Raw genomic sequence first — 17,256 nt, 5'->3', positions numbered from 1 at the left:
TATTTATGTACATATATATACATAAAATAAAAGAAAAAGTTGGATATGCAAACAACACGCGGTGTTCCCAAGCGGTCCCCCATCTAAGTACTAACCGCGCCCGACGCTGCTTAATTTCGGTGATCGGACGAGAACCGATGTATTCAGCGTGGTATGGTCGTTGGCAAAATTTGTTTGCCTAAATTGGTATAAGTATGGCTATTTTAATGTGTATACTCGCAGCTGTGAATTTGTCCTTTTTTTTTTTAAATGATATAAGTCGATTTAAGTAAATTTTGTTATATACTTTATAGTTTAGTGTGTTCAGATACTCTTGCTACTAAAATCAGATTAAGTTTATTTTTTTACAAAAATGAACTTATGCCATTTTTGAAAATAAGCCTGCTATTATAGACATATTTATATCGCTTGGCTTGTGTCGGGGTATATTCATTTGCATGAGTTTTCATTATGCATACATACGTATGCTACTTAGTTTAAACGAACATTCATACATACTACATATGCATGTACATCTTAATAACATATCTTTCTGTTATGTATTGTATTAGAGAAATTTTGAAATCTTTGTTAAAAAATATTGTGGTCCTGAAAAGGACCGTTTGTTTGAATGTATATTTATTTTGTGTTAATATGTCCGTAAAAATGAATTTAACCGCCGAAACCATACAATGTACGACCCTGCCTCTTCAATGCATATACAACATCCATAGCCGTAACTGTTTTCCTTTTAGCATGTTCAGTATAAGTGACTGCATCACGGATAACATTTTCCAAAAATACTTTTAAAACACCACGAGTTTCTTCATATATTAAACCAGATATACGTTTTACGCCACCACGACGTGCTAAACGTCGAATAGCTGGCTTTGTGATACCTTGGATGTTATCACGTAAAACTTTGCGATGACGTTTGGCGCCACCTTTACCTAATCCTTTTCCACCTTTGCCACGACCAGTCATTTTTTCTATTTAGCACTTTTTTTAGCTTTCACAAGAACACTTCACTTGATCACTTCACTTCACAACTAATAGCTTGGTTACCGAACGTAGCTGCTATTTATACAAAAATCCACAACATTGAGTGAGCTACCATTATGTGGCATAAATATTTCTATCTCATTTTAACTCGCACAATATTGCAACCCTAAAAAAATGGACAAATGAAACGTTTTTGTGTATTTTATTATATGTATTTCCACATTTATAAAAATTAGGTTTATTAAGTGAAGTGTTCAGTGATCAATGTTTATTTTGAATTGTGAAAAATAAAAGTGAGAAATGGCTCGTACAAAGCAAACAGCCCGTAAATCGACTGGTGGTAAAGCGCCACGTAAACAATTGGCCACTAAAGCTGCTCGCAAAAGTGCGCCGGCAACTGGTGGAGTGAAGAAGCCACATCGTTATCGCCCAGGTACAGTCGCTTTGCGTGAAATTCGTCGTTATCAGAAGAGTACCGAACTGTTGATTCGTAAATTGCCATTCCAACGTTTGGTGCGTGAAATTGCTCAAGATTTTAAAACTGATTTACGTTTCCAGAGTTCAGCTGTTATGGCATTACAAGAAGCAAGTGAAGCATATTTAGTTGGTTTGTTCGAAGATACAAATTTGTGTGCCATTCATGCAAAACGTGTCACAATTATGCCAAAAGATATTCAATTGGCTAGACGTATACGTGGTGAACGTGCTTAATTCCATATTTTAATAAATATTATAAACGGTCCTTTTCAGGACCACAAATTTTTTTAAACAAAAAAGATCAAAAATAACTGAAGCAACTGTTAATGAAAATTCGTATTTTGATAGTAGCAGCTGTAGTTTTACCCTTAATATGGTGTGTATACCTACTCACGAGTATATACACATTTATTTGCTAAACACATACATTAGTATGTATGCACGGTTGTGTGTTTGTACCTTTGGTACGTATGAATACACGCCACAACTTTTTGCGCCTTTGTCGAGATGCTCATACAAACATACATATGTACATATATACATACAATATGTAGTAGCTTGCATGCTGTACTTTTTTAATGTTGCTCAGTTTTTTTTCTTCTGGAAAATGATGTAAGTCAACTTTTTTATGAATATTTTCAAACACTATTTTATTAATTGAAGTAGTTGTTAACGCAGATTTCGTTAAAAAAATAAATTTTCCAAAAGTGTACTTACGACCTTTTAAATTTTTCTTTCAAAAAGTGTTTTAATAGGTTTTAAAATAGATAAATACATATATATGACAATATAATTAATCTCTTTGTATATATATTTTGTCGTCCTGAAAAGGACGGTTTTAAATTTGGCGTCTAAGAATATATGTAAATCGGCGATTACATCACTTATGCTTTCTTTTCGGTCTTCTTTGGTAAAAGTACAGCTTGAATATTTGGTAAAACACCACCTTGAGCTATGGTAACTCCAGACAATAGTTTATTCAATTCTTCATCGTTACGAATAGCCAATTGTAAATGACGTGGAATAATTCTAGTTTTTTTATTATCACGTGCAGCATTACCAGCCAATTCAAGAACTTCAGCTGCCAAATATTCCATAACAGCAGCTAAATATACTGGAGCACCGGCACCAACACGTTCAGCATAATTGCCTTTACGTAACAAACGATGAATACGACCGACAGGGAATTGAAGACCAGCACGGTTTGAACGTGACTTTGCCTTTCCCTTTACTTTACCACCTTTACCACGGCCAGACATTGTTGTTATATATTTCACTTAATACACTTTTTCACAAATACACACACTAGCTGAATAGCTTGGGCACTTTATTTCCTAAACGCAATTTGTGCTGCGCTTATATACTTTTTCGTTTGTACATTGAGCAACCCCAATCGCATGTTTTCAAATTAATGCCGGCAATATTTAGCGAATCGTTACGAACAGGTTGAATGGTTTGTCGGAAAAAATACACTTAAAGGTGCGCATTTTGACACTTAGAAAATTATTAAAAAGTGTGAGTGATAGTGAAGTGATTTTGTGAAAATTAAATATGCCTCCTAAAACTAGTGGTAAAGCAGCTAAGAAGGCCGGTAAGGCTCAGAAGAATATTACTAAAAACGACAAGAAGAAGAAGCGTAAGAGGAAGGAAAGTTATGCCATCTACATTTATAAAGTGTTGAAACAAGTACATCCTGATACTGGTATATCGTCGAAAGCAATGAGTATCATGAACAGTTTTGTTAATGACATTTTTGAACGTATTGCTGCTGAAGCATCACGTTTAGCTCATTACAATAAACGTTCAACAATTACTAGTCGCGAAATTCAAACTGCCGTACGCCTATTGTTGCCTGGTGAATTGGCTAAGCATGCCGTGAGTGAGGGTACTAAGGCTGTTACCAAATACACAAGCTCCAAGTAATTTGTGCGACTGAGGAAAATATGTATAAAAGTGAAAAATGTTAACAAAAAGGCCCTTTTCAGGGCCACAAAATATAAATTAACAAAGAGATATGAATTTTTCTAAGTCGATGAAAATTTTTAATTTTGTTTTGCAATTGAAACATCAAAAAATATTAACAAAAAGGCGCTTTTCAGGGCCACAAAATATAAATTAACAAAGAGATATGAATTTTTCTAAGTCGATGAAAATTTTTAATTTTGTTTTGCAATTGAAACATCAATTTTAAAATTGGTCAGCATGGTAGGGCTGACTTACAGTGTCAGACACTAGAGCGGTTAATTATTATGGCGAAGCAACGCTGTAGTCAGACGTATTGCGTACATTTTTGATCTTTTTGTTTGTATATTTTGTAGCCCTGAAAAGGGCTTATTGATAATTCAACATTTAATGAATGTTGTGTCCTTGTAAATTATCACAAAAAACGCAGCATATTTATTTTTTAGCTGATGCCTTTTTTGCAGCTGGCTTTTTAGTCGCAGCTTTTTTTGGTTTGGTAGCAGTTGCTTTTGCTTTTGTTGCCTTTGACTTAGCGGTGGCAGATTTCGACTTGGTTGGCTTGGCTTTAACGGCGCCAGTCTTTTTTGCGTCTTTAGCCTTAGATTTCTCACTTTTCTTTTTTTCGGCGGTTTTCTTAGTGGCAACAGCTTTTTTCACTTTTTTCTCACCACTTGCCTTTTTAACACCACTCGACGATTTTTTCTTTAATGTTGCACTATCTTTTTTGGCTTTTGATTTATCAACCGATTTTGACTTACCATCACCTGATTTAGTGGCTGCAGCTGATAATTTAAATGAACCAGATGCCCCCTTTCCTTTGGTTTGAATCAATTTTCCACTAGTAACAGCCGATTTCAAATAGCGCTTAATAAATGGTGCCAATTTTTGGGCGTCACATTTATATGTTGCACTAATATATTTCTTAATTGCCAAAAGTGATGAGCCACCACGTTCCTTCAAATTCTTAATCGATGCATCTACCATTTGTTGAGTTGGTGGATGAGTGGGAGCAACCGATGGTTTTTTGGGTTTAGTTGCTTTTTTAGCAGCAACTTTCTTCTCAGCAACAGCAGCAGAAGCAGCTACTGGTGAGCTAACATTTGCAACAGCGATTGTGTCAGACATTTTCACTTAATTATTTTATTTAAACTTTTATTAACACTTGAAAATATTTATCAATTTAAGCACACAAAGCACAAACTCACTATTTATACTTTTTTATACAAGCGCATAGAATGCGATACTCTGTTTAAAATTTTAGAAGCGCAGCGAAAAGATGGATGACAAATGTTTTCATTTCAGTGCTACGTACCATTTACATTTGATAAACTTTTCATCTTAATAAATTAATTAAAATTCACATATTAAAGTTATTGCAAATATTCATGTAAAAATAGATAACTGAAATGTGTTAGTTTGATATACGAATTCATTTAAATTGATGAATTTCATATTTTCGGAGTGTCAGGCATTTTAATCAAAAGTTTGCACTGATAAAATCGAATTTTTTCTCAATTAAGTGAAATTTCTTAAAATATATTTGTACTAATCAAAATTTTAATTCGGATATATAAAATATGTTAAATTAGAAATCAAAAAACTTATCTTCGTTGAGTTTTAACAACATTATTTTATTTTAAAAAATTTTTTAAATATTTCTATTGCAACACTAGAGTAACCCTATATGGCTTCACTTAAAGGCATCTAAAGTTTGGAATTTTAGTCTGAATTGATTATTGATATTGGACGTCTACAACTTATATGTATAATTAAATGAAATTTCATGACATTCAAAAAAAAATAAAAAAAATTCTCATTGAATGCTTATTAATTATCAATATGATTATAATATACATATCTGAACATAATCGGACATCAGCGTCCATTTTAAGTACTATAATAGGTGGATGAGTATGAATTTGTACTATGCAGATTCATTTTGTATTTATATGATGAATGCTTATAAGCTTTAAATCAATAATTGATATGGTAAAAAATTATAACTAATATTATTATGCACGTAAATGTATGCGCGCGTATGAAATTTTTCCATTGAATCTATAGAAATATTAAATTGTATTCCAAGTATTTATTCAATTAAATGCAATTTAATAAAAAAAATATTTATGTACATATATATACATAAAATAAAAGAAAAAGTTGGATATGCAAACAACACGCGGTGTTCCCAAGCGGTCCCCCATCTAAGTACTAACCGCGCCCGACGCTGCTTAATTTCGGTGATCGGACGAGAACCGATGTATTCAGCGTGGTATGGTCGTTGGCAAAATTTGTTTGCCTAAATTGGTATAAGTATGGCTATTTTAATGTGTATACTCGCAGCTGTGAATTTGTCCTTTTTTTTTTTAAATGATATAAGTCGATTTAAGTAAATTTTGTTATATACTTTATAGTTTAGTGTGTTCAGATACTCTTGCTACTAAAATCAGATTAAGTTTATTTTTTTACAAAAATGAACTTATGCCATTTTTGAAAATAAGCCTGCTATTATAGACATATTTATATCGCTTGGCTTGTGTCGGGGTATATTCATTTGCATGAGTTTTCATTATGCATACATACGTATGCTACTTAGTTTAAACGAACATTCATACATACTACATATGCATGTACATCTTAATAACATATCTTTCTGTTATGTATTGTATTAGAGAAATTTTGAAATCTTTGTTAAAAAATATTGTGGTCCTGAAAAGGACCGTTTGTTTGAATGTATATTTATTTTGTGTTAATATGTCCGTAAAAATGAATTTAACCGCCGAAACCATACAATGTACGACCCTGCCTCTTCAATGCATATACAACATCCATAGCCGTAACTGTTTTCCTTTTAGCATGTTCAGTATAAGTGACTGCATCACGGATAACATTTTCCAAAAATACTTTTAAAACACCACGAGTTTCTTCATATATTAAACCAGATATACGTTTTACGCCACCACGACGTGCTAAACGTCGAATAGCTGGCTTTGTGATACCTTGGATGTTATCACGTAAAACTTTGCGATGACGTTTGGCGCCACCTTTACCTAATCCTTTTCCACCTTTGCCACGACCAGTCATTTTTTCTATTTAGCACTTTTTTTAGCTTTCACAAGAACACTTCACTTGATCACTTCACTTCACAACTAATAGCTTGGTTACCGAACGTAGCTGCTATTTATACAAAAATCCACAACATTGAGTGAGCTACCATTATGTGGCATAAATATTTCTATCTCATTTTAACTCGCACAATATTGCAACCCTAAAAAAATGGACAAATGAAACGTTTTTGTGTATTTTATTATATGTATTTCCACATTTATAAAAATTAGGTTTATTAAGTGAAGTGTTCAGTGATCAATGTTTATTTTGAATTGTGAAAAATAAAAGTGAGAAATGGCTCGTACAAAGCAAACAGCCCGTAAATCGACTGGTGGTAAAGCGCCACGTAAACAATTGGCCACTAAAGCTGCTCGCAAAAGTGCGCCGGCAACTGGTGGAGTGAAGAAGCCACATCGTTATCGCCCAGGTACAGTCGCTTTGCGTGAAATTCGTCGTTATCAGAAGAGTACCGAACTGTTGATTCGTAAATTGCCATTCCAACGTTTGGTGCGTGAAATTGCTCAAGATTTTAAAACTGATTTACGTTTCCAGAGTTCAGCTGTTATGGCATTACAAGAAGCAAGTGAAGCATATTTAGTTGGTTTGTTCGAAGATACAAATTTGTGTGCCATTCATGCAAAACGTGTCACAATTATGCCAAAAGATATTCAATTGGCTAGACGTATACGTGGTGAACGTGCTTAATTCCATATTTTAATAAATATTATAAACGGTCCTTTTCAGGACCACAAATTTTTTTAAACAAAAAAGATCAAAAATAACTGAAGCAACTGTTAATGAAAATTCGTATTTTGATAGTAGCAGCTGTAGTTTTACCCTTAATATGGTGTGTATACCTACTCACGAGTATATACACATTTATTTGCTAAACACATACATTAGTATGTATGCACGGTTGTGTGTTTGTACCTTTGGTACGTATGAATACACGCCACAACTTTTTGCGCCTTTGTCGAGATGCTCATACAAACATACATATGTACATATATACATACAATATGTAGTAGCTTGCATGCTGTACTTTTTTAATGTTGCTCAGTTTTTTTTCTTCTGGAAAATGATGTAAGTCAACTTTTTTATGAATATTTTCAAACACTATTTTATTAATTGAAGTAGTTGTTAACGCAGATTTCGTTAAAAAAATAAATTTTCCAAAAGTGTACTTACGACCTTTTAAATTTTTCTTTCAAAAAGTGTTTTAATAGGTTTTAAAATAGATAAATACATATATATGACAATATAATTAATCTCTTTGTATATATATTTTGTCGTCCTGAAAAGGACGGTTTTAAATTTGGCGTCTAAGAATATATGTAAATCGGCGATTACATCACTTATGCTTTCTTTTCGGTCTTCTTTGGTAAAAGTACAGCTTGAATATTTGGTAAAACACCACCTTGAGCTATGGTAACTCCAGACAATAGTTTATTCAATTCTTCATCGTTACGAATAGCCAATTGTAAATGACGTGGAATAATTCTAGTTTTTTTATTATCACGTGCAGCATTACCAGCCAATTCAAGAACTTCAGCTGCCAAATATTCCATAACAGCAGCTAAATATACTGGAGCACCGGCACCAACACGTTCAGCATAATTGCCTTTACGTAACAAACGATGAATACGACCGACAGGGAATTGAAGACCAGCACGGTTTGAACGTGACTTTGCCTTTCCCTTTACTTTACCACCTTTACCACGGCCAGACATTGTTGTTATATATTTCACTTAATACACTTTTTCACAAATACACACACTAGCTGAATAGCTTGGGCACTTTATTTCCTAAACGCAATTTGTGCTGCGCTTATATACTTTTTCGTTTGTACATTGAGCAACCCCAATCGCATGTTTTCAAATTAATGCCGGCAATATTTAGCGAATCGTTACGAACAGGTTGAATGGTTTGTCGGAAAAAATACACTTAAAGGTGCGCATTTTGACACTTAGAAAATTATTAAAAAGTGTGAGTGATAGTGAAGTGATTTTGTGAAAATTAAATATGCCTCCTAAAACTAGTGGTAAAGCAGCTAAGAAGGCCGGTAAGGCTCAGAAGAATATTACTAAAAACGACAAGAAGAAGAAGCGTAAGAGGAAGGAAAGTTATGCCATCTACATTTATAAAGTGTTGAAACAAGTACATCCTGATACTGGTATATCGTCGAAAGCAATGAGTATCATGAACAGTTTTGTTAATGACATTTTTGAACGTATTGCTGCTGAAGCATCACGTTTAGCTCATTACAATAAACGTTCAACAATTACTAGTCGCGAAATTCAAACTGCCGTACGCCTATTGTTGCCTGGTGAATTGGCTAAGCATGCCGTGAGTGAGGGTACTAAGGCTGTTACCAAATACACAAGCTCCAAGTAATTTGTGCGACTGAGGAAAAAATGTTAACAAAAAGGCCCTTTTCAGGGCCACAAAATATAAATTAACAAAGAGATATGAATTTTTCTAAGTCGATGAAAATTTTTAATTTTGTTTTGCAATTGAAACATCAAAAAATGTTAACAAAAAGGCGCTTTTCAGGGCCACAAAATATAAATTAACAAAGAGATATGAATTTTTCTAAGTCGATGAAAATTTTTAATTTTGTTTTGCAATTGAAACATCAATTTTAAAATTGGTCAGCATGGTAGGGCTGACTTACAGTGTCAGACACTAGAGCGGTTAATTATTATGGCGAAGCAACGCTGTAGTCAGACGTATTGCGTACATTTTTGATCTTTTTGTTTGTATATTTTGTAGCCCTGAAAAGGGCTTATTGATAATTCAACATTTAATGAATGTTGTGTCCTTGTAAATTATCACAAAAAAACGCAGCATATTTATTTTTTAGCTGATGCCTTTTTTGCAGCTGGCTTTTTAGTCGCAGCCTTTTTTGGTTTGGTAGCAGTTGCTTTTGCTTTTGTTGCCTTTGACTTAGCGGTGGCAGATTTCGACTTGGTTGGCTTGGCTTTAACGGCGCCAGTCTTTTTTGCGTCTTTAGCCTTAGATTTCTCACTTTTCTTTTTTTCGGCGGTTTTCTTAGTGGCAACAGCTTTTTTCACTTTTTTCTCACCACTTGCCTTTTTAACACCACTCGACGATTTTTTCTTTAATGTTGCACTATCTTTTTTGGCTTTTGATTTATCAACCGATTTTGACTTACCATCACCTGATTTAGTGGCTGCAGCTGATAATTTAAATGAACCAGATGCCCCCTTTCCTTTGGTTTGAATCAATTTTCCACTAGTAACAGCCGATTTCAAATAGCGCTTAATAAATGGTGCCAATTTTTGGGCGTCACATTTATATGTTGCACTAATATATTTCTTAATTGCCAAAAGTGATGAGCCACCACGTTCCTTCAAATTCTTAATCGATGCATCTACCATTTGTTGAGTTGGTGGATGAGTGGGAGCAACCGATGGTTTTTTGGGTTTAGTTGCTTTTTTAGCAGCAACTTTCTTCTCAGCAACAGCAGCAGAAGCAGCTACTGGTGAGCTAACATTTGCAACAGCGATTGTGTCAGACATTTTCACTTAATTATTTTATTTAAACTTTTATTAACACTTGAAAATATTTATCAATTTAAGCACACAAAGCACAAACTCACTATTTATACTTTTTTATACAAGCGCATAGAATGCGATACTCTGTTTAAAATTTTAGAAGCGCAGCGAAAAGATGGATGACAAATGTTTTCATTTCAGTGCTACGTACCATTTACATTTGATAAACTTTTCATCTTAATAAATTAATTAAAATTCACATATTAAAGTTATTGCAAATATTCATGTAAAAATAGATAACTGAAATGTGTTAGTTTGATATACGAATTCATTTAAATTGATGAATTTCATATTTTCGGAGTGTCAGGCATTTTAATCAAAAGTTTGCACTGATAAAATCGAATTTTTTCTCAATTAAGTGAAATTTCTTAAAATATATTTGTACTAATCAAAATTTTAATTCGGATATATAAAATATGTTAAATTAGAAATCAAAAAACTTATCTTCGTTGAGTTTTAACAACATTATTTTATTTTAAAAAATTTTTTAAATATTTCTATTGCAACACTAGAGTAACCCTATATGGCTTCACTTAAAGGCATCTAAAGTTTGGAATTTTAGTCTGAATTGATTATTGATATTGGACGTCTACAACTTATATGTATAATTAAATGAAATTTCATGACATTCAAAAAAAAATAAAAAAAATTCTCATTGAATGCTTATTAATTATCAATATGATTATAATATACATATCTGAACATAATCGGACATCAGCGTCCATTTTAAGTACTATAATAGGTGGATGAGTATGAATTTGTACTATGCAGATTCATTTTGTATTTATATGATGAATGCTTATAAGCTTTAAATCAATAATTGATATGGTAAAAAATTATAACTAATATTATTATGCACGTAAATGTATGCGCGCGTATGAAATTTTTCCATTGAATCTATAGAAATATTAAATTGTATTCCAAGTATTTATTCAATTAAATGCAATTTAATAAAAAAAATATTTATGTACATATATATACATAAAATAAAAGAAAAAGTTGGATATGCAAACAACACGCGGTGTTCCCAAGCGGTCCCCCATCTAAGTACTAACCGCGCCCGACGCTGCTTAATTTCGGTGATCGGACGAGAACCGATGTATTCAGCGTGGTATGGTCGTTGGCAAAATTTGTTTGCCTAAATTGGTATAAGTATGGCTATTTTAATGTGTATACTCGCAGCTGTGAATTTGTCCTTTTTTTTTTTAAATGATATAAGTCGATTTAAGTAAATTTTGTTATATACTTTATAGTTTAGTGTATTCAGATACTCTTGCTACTAAAATCAGATTAAGTTTATTTTTTTACAAAAATGAACTTATGCCATTTTTGAAAATAAGCCTGCTATTATAGACATATTTATATCGCTTGGCTTGTGTCGGGGTATATTCATTTGCATGAGTTTTCATTATGCATACATACGTATGCTACTTAGTTTAAACGAACATTCATACATACTACATATGCATGTACATCTTAATAACATATCTTTCTGTTATGTATTGTATTAGAGAAATTTTGAAATCTTTGTTAAAAAATATTGTGGTCCTGAAAAGGACCGTTTGTTTGAATGTATATTTATTTTGTGTTAATATGTCCGTAAAAATGAATTTAACCGCCGAAACCATACAATGTACGACCCTGCCTCTTCAATGCATATACAACATCCATAGCCGTAACTGTTTTCCTTTTAGCATGTTCAGTATAAGTGACTGCATCACGGATAACATTTTCCAAAAATACTTTTAAAACACCACGAGTTTCTTCATATATTAAACCAGATATACGTTTTACGCCACCACGACGTGCTAAACGTCGAATAGCTGGCTTTGTGATACCTTGGATGTTATCACGTAAAACTTTGCGATGACGTTTGGCGCCACCTTTACCTAATCCTTTTCCACCTTTGCCACGACCAGTCATTTTTTCTATTTAGCACTTTTTTTAGCTTTCACAAGAACACTTCACTTGATCACTTCACTTCACAACTAATAGCTTGGTTACCGAACGTAGCTGCTATTTATACAAAAATCCACAACATTGAGTGAGCTACCATTATGTGGCATAAATATTTCTATCTCATTTTAACTCGCACAATATTGCAACCCTAAAAAAATGGACAAATGAAACGTTTTTGTGTATTTTATTATATGTATTTCCACATTTATAAAAATTAGGTTTATTAAGTGAAGTGTTCAGTGATCAATGTTTATTTTGAATTGTGAAAAATAAAAGTGAGAAATGGCTCGTACAAAGCAAACAGCCCGTAAATCGACTGGTGGTAAAGCGCCACGTAAACAATTGGCCACTAAAGCTGCTCGCAAAAGTGCGCCGGCAACTGGTGGAGTGAAGAAGCCACATCGTTATCGCCCAGGTACAGTCGCTTTGCGTGAAATTCGTCGTTATCAGAAGAGTACCGAACTGTTGATTCGTAAATTGCCATTCCAACGTTTGGTGCGTGAAATTGCTCAAGATTTTAAAACTGATTTACGTTTCCAGAGTTCAGCTGTTATGGCATTACAAGAAGCAAGTGAAGCATATTTAGTTGGTTTGTTCGAAGATACAAATTTGTGTGCCATTCATGCAAAACGTGTCACAATTATGCCAAAAGATATTCAATTGGCTAGACGTATACGTGGTGAACGTGCTTAATTCCATATTTTAATAAATATTATAAACGGTCCTTTTCAGGACCACAAATTTTTTTAAACAAAAAAGATCAAAAATAACTGAAGCAACTGTTAATGAAAATTCGTATTTTGATAGTAGCAGCTGTAGTTTTACCCTTAATATGGTGTGTATACCTACTCACGAGTATATACACATTTATTTGCTAAACACATACATTAGTATGTATGCACGGTTGTGTGTTTGTACCTTTGGTACGTATGAATACACGCCACAACTTTTTGCGCCTTTGTCGAGATGCTCATACAAACATACATATGTACATATATACATACAATATGTAGTAGCTTGCATGCTGTACTTTTTTAATGTTGCTCAGTTTTTTTTCTTCTGGAAAATGATGTAAGTCAACTTTTTTATGAATATTTTCAAACACTATTTTATTAATTGAAGTAGTTGTTAACGCAGATTTCGTTAAAAAAATAAATTTTCCAAAAGTGTACTTACGACCTTTTAAATTTTTCTTTCAAAAAGTGTTTTAATAGGTTTTAAAATAGATAAATACATATATATGACAATATAATTAATCTCTTTGTATATATATTTTGTCGTCCTGAAAAGGACGGTTTTAAATTTGGCGTCTAAGAATATATGTAAATCGGCGATTACATCACTTATGCTTTCTTTTCGGTCTTCTTTGGTAAAAGTACAGCTTGAATATTTGGTAAAACACCACCTTGAGCTATGGTAACTCCAGACAATAGTTTATTCAATTCTTCATCGTTACGAATAGCCAATTGTAAATGACGTGGAATAATTCTAGTTTTTTTATTATCACGTGCAGCATTACCAGCCAATTCAAGAACTTCAGCTGCCAAATATTCCATAACAGCAGCTAAATATACTGGAGCACCGGCACCAACACGTTCAGCATAATTGCCTTTACGTAACAAACGATGAATACGACCGACAGGGAATTGAAGACCAGCACGGTTTGAACGTGACTTTGCCTTTCCCTTTACTTTACCACCTTTACCACGGCCAGACATTGTTGTTATATATTTCACTTAATACACTTTTTCACAAATACACACACTAGCTGAATAGCTTGGGCACTTTATTTCCTAAACGCAATTTGTGCTGCGCTTATATACTTTTTCGTTTGTACATTGAGCAACCCCAATCGCATGTTTTCAAATTAATGCCGGCAATATTTAGCGAATCGTTACGAACAGGTTGAATGGTTTGTCGGAAAAAATACACTTAAAGGTGCGCATTTTGACACTTAGAAAATTATTAAAAAGTGTGAGTGATAGTGAAGTGATTTTGTGAAAATTAAATATGCCTCCTAAAACTAGTGGTAAAGCAGCTAAGAAGGCCGGTAAGGCTCAGAAGAATATTACTAAAAACGACAAGAAGAAGAAGCGTAAGAGGAAGGAAAGTTATGCCATCTACATTTATAAAGTGTTGAAACAAGTACATCCTGATACTGGTATATCGTCGAAAGCAATGAGTATCATGAACAGTTTTGTTAATGACATTTTTGAACGTATTGCTGCTGAAGCATCACGTTTAGCTCATTACAATAAACGTTCAACAATTACTAGTCGCGAAATTCAAACTGCCGTACGCCTATTGTTGCCTGGTGAATTGGCTAAGCATGCCGTGAGTGAGGGTACTAAGGCTGTTACCAAATACACAAGCTCCAAGTAATTTGTGCGACTGAGGAAAAAATGTTAACAAAAAGGCCCTTTTCAGGGCCACAAAATATAAATTAACAAAGAGATATGAATTTTTCTAAGTCGATGAAAATTTTTAATTTTGTTTTGCAATTGAAACATCAAAAAATGTTAACAAAAAGGCGCTTTTCAGGGCCACAAAATATAAATTAACAAAGAGATATGAATTTTTCTAAGTCGATGAAAATTTTTAATTTTGTTTTGCAATTGAAACATCAATTTTAAAATTGGTCAGCATGGTAGGGCTGACTTACAGTGTCAGACACTAGAGCGGTTAATTATTATGGCGAAGCAACGCTGTAGTCAGACGTATTGCGTACATTTTTGATCTTTTTGTTTGTATATTTTGTAGCCCTGAAAAGGGCTTATTGATAATTCAACATTTAATGAATGTTGTGTCCTTGTAAATTATCACAAAAAAACGCAGCATATTTATTTTTTAGCTGATGCCTTTTTTGCAGCTGGCTTTTTAGTCGCAGCCTTTTTTGGTTTGGTAGCAGTTGCTTTTGCTTTTGTTGCCTTTGACTTAGCGGTGGCAGATTTCGACTTGGTTGGCTTGGCTTTAACGGCGCCAGTCTTTTTTGCGTCTTTAGCCTTAGATTTCTCACTTTTCTTTTTTTCGGCGGTTTTCTTAGTGGCAACAGCTTTTTTCACTTTTTTCTCACCACTTGCCTTTTTAACACCACTCGACGATTTTTTCTTTAATGTTGCACTATCTTTTTTGGCTTTTGATTTATCAACCGATTTTGACTTACCATCACCTGATTTAGTGGCTGCAGCTGATAATTTAAATGAACCAGATGCCCCCTTTCCTTTGGTTTGAATCAATTTTCCACTAGTAACAGCCGATTTCAAATAGCGCTTAATAAATGGTGCCAATTTTTGGGCGTCACATTTATATGTTGCACTAATATATTTCTTAATTGCCAAAAGTGATGAGCCACCACGTTCCTTCAAATTCTTAATCGATGCATCTACCATTTGTTGAGTTGGTGGATGAGTGGGAGCAACCGATGGTTTTTTGGGTTTAGTTGCTTTTTTAGCAGCAACTTTCTTCTCAGCAACAGCAGCAGAAGCAGCTACTGGTGAGCTAACATTTGCAACAGCGATTGTGTCAGACATTTTCACTTAATTATTTTATTTAAACTTTTATTAACACTTGAAAATATTTATCAATTTAAGCACACAAAGCACAAACTCACTATTTATACTTTTTTATACAAGCGCATAGAATGCGATACTCTGTTTAAAATTTTAGAAGCGCAGCGAAAAGATGGATGACAAATGTTTTCATTTCAGTGCTACGTACCATTTACATTTGATAAACTTTTCATCTTAATAAATTAATTAAAATTCACATATTAAAGTTATTGCAAATATTCATGTAAAAATAGATAACTGAAATGTGTTAGTTTGATATACGAATTCATTTAAATTGATGAATTTCATATTTTCGGAGTGTCAGGCATTTTAATCAAAAGTTTGCACTGATAAAATCGAATTTTTTCTCAATTAAGTGAAATTTCTTAAAATATATTTGTACTAATCAAAATTTTAATTCGGATATATAAAATATGTTAAATTAGAAATCAAAAAACTTATCTTCGTTGAGTTTTAACAACATTATTTTATTTTAAAAAATTTTTTAAATATTTCTATTGCAACACTAGAGTAACCCTATATGGCTTCACTTAAAGGCATCTAAAGTTTGGAATTTTAGTCTGAATTGATTATTGATATTGGACGTCTACAACTTATATGTATAATTAAATGAAATTTCATGACATTCAAAAAAAAATAAAAAAAATTCTCATTGAATGCTTATTAATTATCAATATGATTATAATATACATATCTGAACATAATCGGACATCAGCGTCCATTTTAAGTACTATAATAGGTGGATGAGTATGAATTTGTACTATGCAGATTCATTTTGTATTTATATGATGAATGCTTATAAGCTTTAAATCAATAATTGATATGGTAAAAAATTATAACTAATATTATTATGCACGTAAATGTATGCGCGCGTATGAAATTTTTCCATTGAATCTATAGAAATATTAAATTGTATTCCAAGTATTTATTCAATTAAATGCAATTTAATAAAAAAAATATTTATGTACATATATATACATAAAATAAAAGAAAAAGTTGGATATGCAAACAACACGCGGTGTTCCCAAGCGGTCCCCCATCTAAGTACTAACCGCGCCCGACGCTGCTTAATTTCGGTGATCGGACGAGAACCGATGTATTCAGCGTGGTATGGTCGTTGGCAAAATTTGTTTGCCTAAATTGGTATAAGTATGGCTATTTTAATGTGTATACTCGCAGCTGTGAATTTGTCCTTTTTTTTTTTAAATGATATAAGTCGATTTAAGTAAATTTTGTTATATACTTTATAGTTTAGTGTATTCAGATACTCTTGCTACTAAAATCAGATTAAGTTTATTTTTTTACAAAAATGAACTTATGCCATTTTTGAAAATAAGCCTGCTATTATAGACATATTTATATCGCTTGGCTTGTGTCGGGGTATATTCATTTGCATGAGTTTTCATTATGCATACATACGTATGCTACTTAGTTTAAACGAACATTCATACATACTACATATGCATGTACATCTTAATAACATATCTTTCTGTTATGTATTGTATTAGAGAAATTTTGAAATCTTTGTTAAAAAATATTGTGGTCCTGAAAAGGACCGTTTGTTTGAATGTATATTTATTTTGTGTTAATATGTCCGTAAAAATGAATTTAACCGCCGAAAC

General features: G+C 32.9%; 4 non-coding genes across 4 annotated transcripts; all 4 read right to left on the bottom strand.

The window, feature by feature from the left end:
• Nucleotides 1-46: 46 nt before the first annotated feature.
• LOC137236325 (5S ribosomal RNA) lies at nt 47-165 on the bottom strand. The gene has a single exon (XR_010948373.1). It is a non-coding gene; the product is annotated as a 5S ribosomal RNA (ribosomal RNA).
• A 5,422-nt stretch (nt 166-5,587) lies between these two features.
• Nucleotides 5,588-5,706, bottom strand: LOC137236324 (5S ribosomal RNA). Its single transcript, XR_010948372.1, has one exon. It is a non-coding gene; the product is annotated as a 5S ribosomal RNA (ribosomal RNA).
• Nucleotides 5,707-11,112: 5,406 nt separating this feature from the next.
• On the bottom strand, nt 11,113-11,231 carry LOC137236323 (5S ribosomal RNA). Its single transcript, XR_010948371.1, has one exon. It is a non-coding gene; the product is annotated as a 5S ribosomal RNA (ribosomal RNA).
• A 5,406-nt stretch (nt 11,232-16,637) lies between these two features.
• On the bottom strand, nt 16,638-16,756 carry LOC137236322 (5S ribosomal RNA). The gene has a single exon (XR_010948370.1). It is a non-coding gene; the product is annotated as a 5S ribosomal RNA (ribosomal RNA).
• Between the last annotated feature and the right edge of the window lie 500 nt (nt 16,757-17,256).

This window comes from Eurosta solidaginis, unplaced genomic scaffold, assembly GCF_040869045.1.
Source record: "Eurosta solidaginis isolate ZX-2024a unplaced genomic scaffold, ASM4086904v1 ctg00001782.1, whole genome shotgun sequence".
Taxonomy (NCBI): domain Eukaryota; kingdom Metazoa; phylum Arthropoda; class Insecta; order Diptera; family Tephritidae; genus Eurosta; species Eurosta solidaginis.
This window is presented reverse-complemented; position numbering and strand designations above follow the sequence as displayed.